This window comes from Triticum aestivum, chromosome 3A (genome assembly GCF_018294505.1).
Source record: "Triticum aestivum cultivar Chinese Spring chromosome 3A, IWGSC CS RefSeq v2.1, whole genome shotgun sequence".
NCBI classification, from domain to species: Eukaryota; Viridiplantae; Streptophyta; class Magnoliopsida; order Poales; family Poaceae; genus Triticum; species Triticum aestivum.
Window position 1 is genome coordinate 141,508,850 of NC_057800.1, and position 10,311 is coordinate 141,519,160.

Consider the following 10,311-nt stretch of genomic DNA (forward strand, 5'->3'; position numbering starts at 1 on the left):
GAAACGAGTTCATCTGTGCTATGCAGTGCTTTTTTAATTTAAAATATTACCATATGTGCAGCCGTTTATAAAATTTGAGAGTTGGCCAGTCGTCGGCTTCTGCACCCATATAACTAGTACTGGGGTGTTCGGGATAAACTTGAGCACACTTTACCCCAATTTTGGGTCCTTCAAGGGAGGTGTTCAGCGCAACGAACCAGGAAATCGGACTATAAGGCTTCATCACTCCCACTTAGCCATAGAAGCCTACAATTTAAAATTTTGGTGAAGCCCCTAGTATTCGGAAGGCCGAATTTGGGGCACTATACACGCCTAAGCCGGACAAAGCCGACTCCTCGCCCGAAGCGGAAAAATTCTTTAAGGACTTGAGACCTCTCGAACAGCGACCAGTCTCTCGCCTTATCATGACAGTCAGTTTGTGGCTTTCTCTACTGAGGTGCTCGTCCGGAAGAACCGGGACTCAATCGCAGTAGTTCTCCCACCGCTACCTTAGCCGATATAGCAGAACGTAAGGTACCAAAGCATGGGAGCCAGGCAAACCCAACTATTGACCCAAGACATGATTCGTAGCTAATGCATATAGTGCTATAAGTTCGGGGTGCCGCACTGTAGAAAGTGTTCGGACTTCTCGCGCCGTATTATGGGGTAAATGAAAGCCCCTGGCGTACTGACCGTACCTGAATATATGAGTCCAGATTGTCGTAGATGGACATAAAGGGAAAAAGAATGAATAATGCAATAATAGCCTAATGCTATGCATTGTTATTTAAATAATACGTCGAAGCGTACTAGTACAGGTAGTGCAATAAGCAAGGGCAAGCTGCGTATGGATAGTAGAAAGCAGGTATTATTATTAGAGACCACCTGGGGGTTCCCGTGTACATATTAGCTTCTTGCCGCCTTGGTTGTTCCTTCCCGTAATGTGTCCGGCAATCATATTCCCAGAAAGGGCTTCCAGAGAGTTAGGCCCTGAAAGAGAAAAGAAATGATAAAGATATACAGCCCCTAGGGCAGTTAGGACGCATTGCGGGACGTTCCCTGATCGTGCCCCTGCCTATGTCCATGGTATTTTCAGTGTGTAATTATGTACGCGCGGCACGGATTTCGTTGCTTGACTCGGACTGGGACGGGGGCCGAATTGCTAGGTGAGCTCTGAACGTGCCAGGCGATCATGTTGTAGTTTACTCCGGACACGCTTGAAGGTGTTCGGGGGCTGTATCACGAATTAGTGGTTTGCCTTGAAAGGGTGATTTGTGCTTCTGCTGTGAGGGCCGCAGTGTGCTCTTCCGTGTGGAGCGAGCATTCTATGTTTCCATTCACTGTTATGACCCCCCGAGGTCCTGACATCTTGAGCTTGAGGTAAGCGTAATACGGTACAACATTGAATTTTGCAAATGCAGTTCGTCCGAGCAGTGCATGATAACCACTGTGAAACGGGACGATGTCGAAGATTTACTCCTTGCTTCGGAAGTTGTCCGGTGATCCGAAGACCACTTCCAGTGTGATTGAGCCCATGCAATGGGCCTCTACACCTGGGATGACTCCCTTAAAGGTGGTTTTGGTGGGTTTGATCCTCAAGGGATCGATGCCCATTTTTTGCACAATATCCTGATAGAGCAGGTTCAGGCTGCTTCCGCCGTCCATAAGGACTCGAGTGAGGTGAAATCCATCGATGATGGGGTCTAGGACCAGTGCGGCGGATCTGCCATGACGGATACTAGTGGGGTGGTCCCTGCGATCAAAGGTGATCGGGCAAGCAGACCATGGGTTGAACTTTGGGGCGACGGGCTCCATCGCATAGACGTCCCTTAGTGCACGCTTCCGCTCCCTCTTGGGAATGTGGGGTGCATATATCATGTTCACCGTCTTCACTTGTGGGGGGAACCACTTCTCTGATCTCGTGTTCGGTGGCCGGGGCTCCTCCTCGTCATCACTATGCAGCCCCTTGTCCTTGTTTTCGGTATTTAACTTGCCGGCCTGCTTGAAAACCCAGCATTCTCTGTTGGTGTGATTGGCTGGCTTGTCGGGGGTGCCATGGATTTGACACGAGTGAGCCAGTATGCAATCCAAACTGGACGGAGCTGGAGTACTTCTTTTAAATGGCTTTTTCCGCTGACCGGATCTAGAGCCTCTGAATCCTGCATTGACTGCCGTATCCTCGGTGTTATCGCCATTATTGTGGCGCTTTGGTCTGTTACGATGTTGTCTGCCGTTGGCATCTTTGGTATTCGAAGTGCCCGGATTCCTCGATGTGTTATTGCTGCGAGCCAGCCAGCTATCCTCGCCCGCGCAAAAGCGGGTCATGAGTGTCGTGAGGGCTGCCATAAACTTCGGTTTCTCCTGGCCAAGGTGGCGGGCAAGCCACTCGTCATGGATGTTGTGCTTGAATGCCGCTAGGGCCTATGCGTCCGGACAATCGACAATTTGGTTTTTCTTAGTCAGGAACCGAGTCCAGAATTGTCTGGCTGATTCCCCTAGCTACTGAGTTATATGGCTCAAGTCATCAGCATCCGGTGGTCACACATAAGTGCCCTGGAAGTTGTCAAGGAATGCATCTTCCAGATCCTCCCAACTGCCGACGGAGTCTGCTGGCAAGCTATTCAGCCAATGCCGAGCTGGTCCTTTGAGTTTTAGTGGGAGGTACTTGATGGCATGTAGATCATCACCGCGAGCCATGTGGATGTGAAGGAGGAAATCCTCAATCCATACAGCGGGATCTGTTGTACCATCATATGATTTGATATTTACGGGTTTGAAACCCTCTAGGAATTCGTGATCCATAACTTAATCAGTGAAGCATAGGGGGTGTGCGGCGCCTCTGTGCCGGGCTATATCATGACGCAGTTCATATGAGTCTTGTCTGCTGTATTCGGCCCAGCCGAATTTGCTTTTGGTGTATCCGGCGCGACGATCATCGTCCCGTGTTGGCGCGCGCGCCCGTGACCCGTATATTGACCTTGCGAGTTTTTCCTCATTGTCCAATACGTCTCGCAGGTCCCGTGTGTTTCCCCGGTCCATCTATCTGCTATCAAGTCTTGATCAGCATGAAGCTGTTGTTGCTTTTTCTTCAGGCTATTTGTTGTGGCCCTAAGCCGGCACTTGAAGCTCTCCTGCTCGACGGGGTCCTCAGGCACGATAAATTATTTGTCGCCGAGGCTCGCCTCGTCTTCGGAGAGAGGCATGTAATTGTCCTCCTCTGGTTCTCCATCTGCTACCTGCTCTGGAGGGCTAGCTTGTTCATCCTCCGGCTCTACATCGTGCTTTAGGGGATTGTGGTTGTCTTCGGCACTATCCGGAGTGTTATTATCTCCGGTTCCGGACTTAGAGCGGCGCCGCTGACGTCGGTGCTTGGGTTGCTTCTTGGAGGGGTCATCCTCCGTTGTCTCGTCGCCATTGCCTTCTTTAGGGGTGTCCACCATGTATATGTCGTATGATGAGGTAGCGGTCCAGCACCCTGTAGGTGGTGGTTCCTGCTCGTCTCCTACATCGTCGTCCATACCGTCGATGACTTTGGAGTCGAAGTCGAGCATGTCAATTAAATCGTCGACAGTGGCTACTAAGTGGGTGTTGGGTGGGTAGCGAATTTCCTCATCGTCCGCATCCCTTTCTAGCCGGGCATAGTTCGGCCAATGTTCTCCTGACAGGGAGAGAGACCTTAATGAATTTCGCACATCGCCGAAGGGTGAGTACTGAAAGATATCCACGGTGGTGACCTCCATAATCGGCGCCCAGTCGGATTTGACGGGCACGGATGTAAGCAGCTCGGAGTCCATGGCCGGAGGTGAATCCAGTGGTTCAGTGACACGGCTCTCGTAAGGCGTGAAGTTAGTATCCGGCTCTATCGCCACTAAGAGTGTGGCCTCCATAGCGGGGTCTATCCCTCCGCTCTCGGATGGCGTGATTTGCTCCAGATTGACTGCCGGAGTAGTTGCAGATGCGATTTCCCGAATATTGTCCGATGGCACAGTTACGTCATGCTCGTCGTGACTGTGCGGCGCACCTGACATGGGCTCGAATCCGTTGAAGATCAAGTCTCCGCGGATGTCGGCAGTGTAGTTTAAGTTTCCGAACCTGACCTAATGGCCAGGGGCGTAGCTCTCGATCTACTCCAGATGGCCAAGCGAATTGGCCCGTAGTGTGAATCCGCCGAATACAAAGATATGTCCGGGGAGGAAAACCTCACCCTGGACCGCATCATTACCGATGATCGAAGGAGCCATCGAGCCTTACGGTGACGGCACAGTGGAACTCTCAATGAAAGCATCAATGTCTGTGTCAAAACCGGAGGATCTCGGGTAGGGGGTCCCGAACTGTACATCTAAGGCAGATGATAACAGGAGGCAGGGGACACGATGTTTACCCAGGTTCGGGTCCTCTTGATGGAGGTAATACCCTACGTCCTGCTTGATTGTTCTTGATGATATGAGTATTACAAGAGTTGATCTACCACGATTTCATAGAGGCTAGACCCTACAAGCTAGCCTATGGTATGATTGTATGTTGTCCTACGTACTAAACCCTCCGGTTTATATAGACACCGGAGGGGGCTAGGGTTATACAGAGTCGGTTACAAGGGAGGAGATCTACATATCCGTATTGCCTAGCTTGCCTTCCATGCCAAGGAGAGTCCCATCCGGACACGGGACGAAGTCTTCAATCTTGTATCTTCATAGTCCAACAGTCCGGCCAAAGGATGTAGTCCGGCTGTCTGGAGACCCCCTAATACAGGACTCCCTCAGCGGTCATGCAAACACTGTCACTATGCTATTGCAGTTATATTTACCTTCCTCGTAAAATGTTCAATTTGTTATTTATTATACATGAGTAAGAACTTGTAGCGTCGTTGTAGTTAATTATAGCTTCTGATGTTCCAGAATTTGGTTGTTGTCTCAGTACCAATTATTTCATTTGCACATTGATCTTTTTGAGAAGATATGTCATAATTGACATGTTTCTTTAGTTTTTCAAAATAAGCATTGGTGATTTTCTATGTTGCTATAAACCCATTTCCCCTACAATTGTTACTGATCTAGTTTTAAATATTATAGGATGAACGGAAGTGTTCTTACTTGGAGTGGGTTGATGAAGAGTGGCCATAGTCTTTAAAGATGTGCCTAACGAAGCTCTGGAGCATGTATGAGGAAGTGAGCGCAGGTAGGCTTAGAGAAAGTCTTGTCAACTCTGAAGCGTATTTCAAGATGCGGGATAAAAAGTTGATGGTGGAGAATGAGCTCAGGTTTTTTTAAAAGACTTTGCTAAGATGGTGTTCGTGAAGGAGGAGGCACTTTCCCAGTTGGCCCGTGCAAAACAGGTTCTTACTAAACGGAAAGCAGAGGTGGATAATACGAGCCTGGATGATCTCGTTTAGGGAAATGAATATATCACTACTAGAAAAAGGGCTGCTAGTGGCCCACCTATTTTCGCTACTAATGGCGCACTACAGGTGCGCCACTATCACCACGCCATTAGATTTTTTACTAATGGCGCACCACTGGTGCGCCATTAGTATCTGGTATACTAATGGCACACCACCGGTGCGCCATTAGTATCTGGTATACTAATGGCGCACCACGCCGGAGTGCGCCATTAGTAGCAATTTTTTCCAATTTTTTTTAAAAAAATTCAAATTTATTTCAAAAAAATTTCAATTTTTTTATTTTTTTAATAAATATATCACTACTAGAAAAAGGGCTGCTAGTGGCCCACTTATTTTCGCTACTAATAGCGCACTACAGGTGCGCCACTAGCACCACGCCATTAGATTTTTTACTAATGGCGCACCACGTAGGAGTGCGCCATTAGTAGCAATTTTTTTCATTTTCTTAAATTCAAATTTATTTCAAAAAAAAAATTCAATTTTTTTATTTTTTTTAATCTCGAGTCACTATGGCCTAATCTCGGGTCAATATGCTTAATCTCAGGTCAAATCACACTATGTGGTCAAACTTCCCGGAAGGTCACCCATCCTCAGACGACTCCAACCCGAGCACGCTTAACTTTGTAGTTCTATCCAACCCCAGCACCACCTCACTTCACAGGCACTTGTTGATATATCTATCATATGAATCCTATTAAACCTTGCTGATGTCTAGGACTTAGTTCATGAGTATGATGAAATTTTGAAAAAATATTTCAAATTTCCCGGTCATATTACGTATCATATTTTGAAAAATAATTCATTTTTTTAAACCAATTTTTTTCTGTTACTAGTGGCGCACCTAGCATACGGTGCGCCACTAGTAAGTTTGAATTTTTTTGAATTTTTTTGCCTCTGGATCTTAAAAGCCCCGTAACTTTTTTATGTTAGGTTTTTGGGGATTTTGAAAATGTTTAAAGGGGACCCCGCGTTAAATTTGGATGCAACTTTCGAATTCGTATGCAAAAGTTATGCGCGTTTTACAAATTCTAGAGAGATTTTGCAAATAAAGTCGAAATTTATATTTGTAAATTTTCCCAACAACTAGACCACATATCACATGGGAAACTTATTTTCTTTTATTTTTTTGACATTTCCATCAATTTTTTTTTATTTTTTTAAAACTGAAAAGCGGTCCACGGGGAGGGGGGGTGCATTCGGTGGAAGTTTTGGGACAAGTTAGTAATGGCGCACCGTGGGAGTGGTGCGCCATTACTAGTTAAACTAGTAATGGCGCACAACACCCACGGTGCGTCATTACTAGTTTTAAAAAAAAACAAATTCTGAATTTTTTTGAAAAAAAACTTAGTAATGGCGCACCAGTTGACAGTGGGCCATTACTAGTTTTAACTAGTAATGGCGCACTATCCACTGGTGCGCCATTACTAGTTTTGAAAAAATAAATAAAAAAAATTGAAAAAAAATTACTAGTGGCGCATGGTGCGCCATTACTAGTTTAACTAGTAATGGCGCACTATCCACTTGTTCGCCATTACTAGTCTTGAAAAAAATGAAAAAAAAAATTTGTTACTAATGGCGCACCTACACATGGTGCGCCATTAGTATATACTAATGGCGCACCACATGTCTGGTGCGCCATTAGTGGCCATATCATCTATAGCCCTTTTCCTAGTAGTGCATTGTTCTTATGAAGTTGAACTATATAGCTATATGTTGTACTGTGTTGTTTTCATGTAGCTACCGTACTGTGATGTCATAATATATTTATGTGCCTGATATGAAATTGGCAAACAGCTATTCGATATGAAATGTGAATTTGTGAAATACTGGAATTATTAATTGTAAACTAATAAACCTGCTAAATGTGTCATGGACCACTGCAAACGGTTCTAGCAGTAAAAGCGATTGCAATGGATAGCCCAATGCCACACCGTTTTCTTCATCAAATCGTGTCTGATATAGTTGATAAAAGCAAACAGTTAACCAAGGAAGATCGTATGTGATAGTTACACCTTTCACACACGAGCCTACACATTAAACTGTGTGGGATTTACGTCCGAACGGAAACGTTTTCCCTGGATTGACTGTGTGGGATGTACACAAAAATGGAAACGTATTCCTTGGATTGACTGTGTGTGATATACATACAAACGGAAATGTATTTCTCGGATTCACCGTGTGGGATGTACATACCTATGGAAATGATTTTCTCGGATTATCGTGTGGGATGTACATACCTACGGAAATGATTTCTAGGATTCACCGTTTGAGATGTACATACCTAAGGAAATGATTTCTAGGATTCACCGTGTGGGATGTACATACCTACAGAAATGATTGGGTTTCGATGCCTCGCCCGATCGAACACGGCCCTAGCCTGGGGCCCCGGAGGGCCTATCCCCGATGATTTCTAGGTCGTGTGGGAAGGACACTCTAACGCACACACTCACTTGGCGACGGTTCCAAATGCCATCGCGGAAAGGGGTAAAAAACCATTTTTTAGGACCAACACACCAGTGTCTCGTTCTCGTGGATCCTACTAAGTTCGATCAATTCTATAACATGGCCCTCAATCTAGAAGGTGCTTAGCTCAAGTGTGAGGCTTCTAAGAAGAGAATCAGAGATGCAGTTCAGTCTTCTTCTTCCTCACAAGTGGCAGCTAAGCAACAGAAGTTCTGGCTTCCTCGTCCTCCATTTCATCAGCCCTACCAGCAGAAGAACAAAGGTGACCATGGATCTTCCCACCCACCCAACACAGGCTATCAGAACAAGTCTCAGACTCAAGCTCCAAGGTCAAGTGCTCCTTATCATCGTCCGCTCTTAGAGGTGACTTGCAACAAGTGTCAGCAGAAAGGTCACTATGCAAACAAGTGTTTCAACCAAAGGCGCCTTCTGCCTCCTCCGCCTGTGAGATCTTCAAGCAATGCAGTGGTCAAGCATAACCCCAAGTCTGCAAGAGTGAACTTGATGAATTCAGTTCAAGCAGAGGATTCTTCAGAAGTGATCATGGGTAATCTCCAACTTAATGATATTCATGCACAAGTTTTATTTGATACTGGTGCATCGAATAGTTTCATCTCAAGACCATTTGCATCAAAGCATGAGTTTGTTTTTCAAGATTTGCCTGGACCGTTATCAGTTGTCTCTCCGGGTAAATTCATGAGCGCAAGCTCCATGGTACGGGATGTTTCTATCAAGATGGGTAACTATAAATTTCTGCCTTCTCCAATTGTTCTTGGTGACTCGGATATTGATCTAATTCTCGGGATGGACTGGCTTTCTAACACAAGGCTCAACTTGATTGTGCTACTAGGGAGATACAATTGACACATTCTTCTGAGGATGTGATCATCTATGCCACTCGAGATGAAACCATTCGACTGTTTTCTCTCAATGAGAAGGGCGAGTTGGATGCAATTTCTCAAATTCTAGTCGTTTGTGAGTACCAAGACGTCTTTCCAGAAGAGCTTCCAGGAATGCCTCCTCACTAGCAAGTTGAATTCGTTATCGATCTTGAGCCTGGTACGGAACTTGTTCGCAAGCGTCCATACAATCTTGGACCTAAGGAGTTGAAGGAATTGAAGAAACAGCTCGATGAACAAGAGCGTCTGGGTTTGATCAGACTGAGTTCATCTCTGTGGGGTTGTGGTGTTCTTTTTGTCCAGAAGAAGGATGGCACGACCGACTTTGTGTTGACTACCGTACATTGAACAAGAAGACAATTAAGAACAAGTATCCACTTACCAACATCAATGAGCTATTCGAGCAACTTAAAGGTGCTAAAGTATTCTCCAAGCTTGACCTCCGTATGGGTTATCATTAGATTCGCATTCGTGAGCAAGATATTCCCAAGACAACATTCAGAACGAGCGATGGTTCTTATGAATATATTGTCATGTCTTTCGGCCTTGTCGATGATCCTCCGACGTTCTCTCGCATGATGAACTTCATCTTCAAGCCTTACACAAATGTATTCGTCCTGGTGTATCTCGTTGATATCTTGGTCTTCTCCAAGAATAAGAAGGATCATGCCAAGCATTTGAGATTGGTGCTCGACAAGCTCAGAAAGTATCAATTCTATTCGAAGTTTTCCAAATGTGAGTTTTGGCTTGATGAAGTTCTTTACCTTGGTCATATCACCTCCGCCAAGGGCATTGCTATTAAACCGGAGAAGTTTTCTGCAATTGTGAACTGGGAACCTCCTTAGAATGTCAAGCAGCTCCACAGTTTCCTTGGACTTGCAAGCTATTGCCGAAGATCATTGAGAATTTCTCCATGATTGCAAAGCCTCTTTCCAAACTCCACCAGAATCATGTGAAGTATGTCTGGACACCTGAATGTAATGTTGCTTTCAACACTCTCAAAGAGAAACTCGTCACAGCTCTTGTCTTGACTCCTCCAAACGAATCCAATCATTAAAAGTTTTCTGTGATGCCTCTTTGCAACGCCTCGACATTGTGTTAATGAAAGAGAAGAAAGTTGTGGCTTATACCTCTCATCAGTTGGAGCCCAATGAAAGGAACTACCCCACTCACGATCTTGAGTTGGCGGCTGTCGGTGTCAAAACCGGCGGATCTCGGGTAGGGGGTCCCGAACTATGCGTCTAGGCGGATGGTACCAGGAGGCAGGGGACACGATGTTTACCCAGGTTCGGGCCCTGTTAATGGAGGTAATACCCTACGTCCTTCTTGATTGTTCTTGATAATATGAGTAGTACAAGAGTAGATCTACCACGAGATCAGAGAGGCTAAACCCTAGAAGCTAGCCTATGGTATGATTGTTGTTGTTGTTGGTCCTACGGACTAAACCCTCCAGTTTATATAGACACCGGAGGGGGCTAGGGTTACACAGAGTTGGTTACAAGGAAGGAGATTTACATATCCGTACTGCCAAGCTTGCCTTCCATGCCAAGGAGAGTCCCATCCGGACACGGG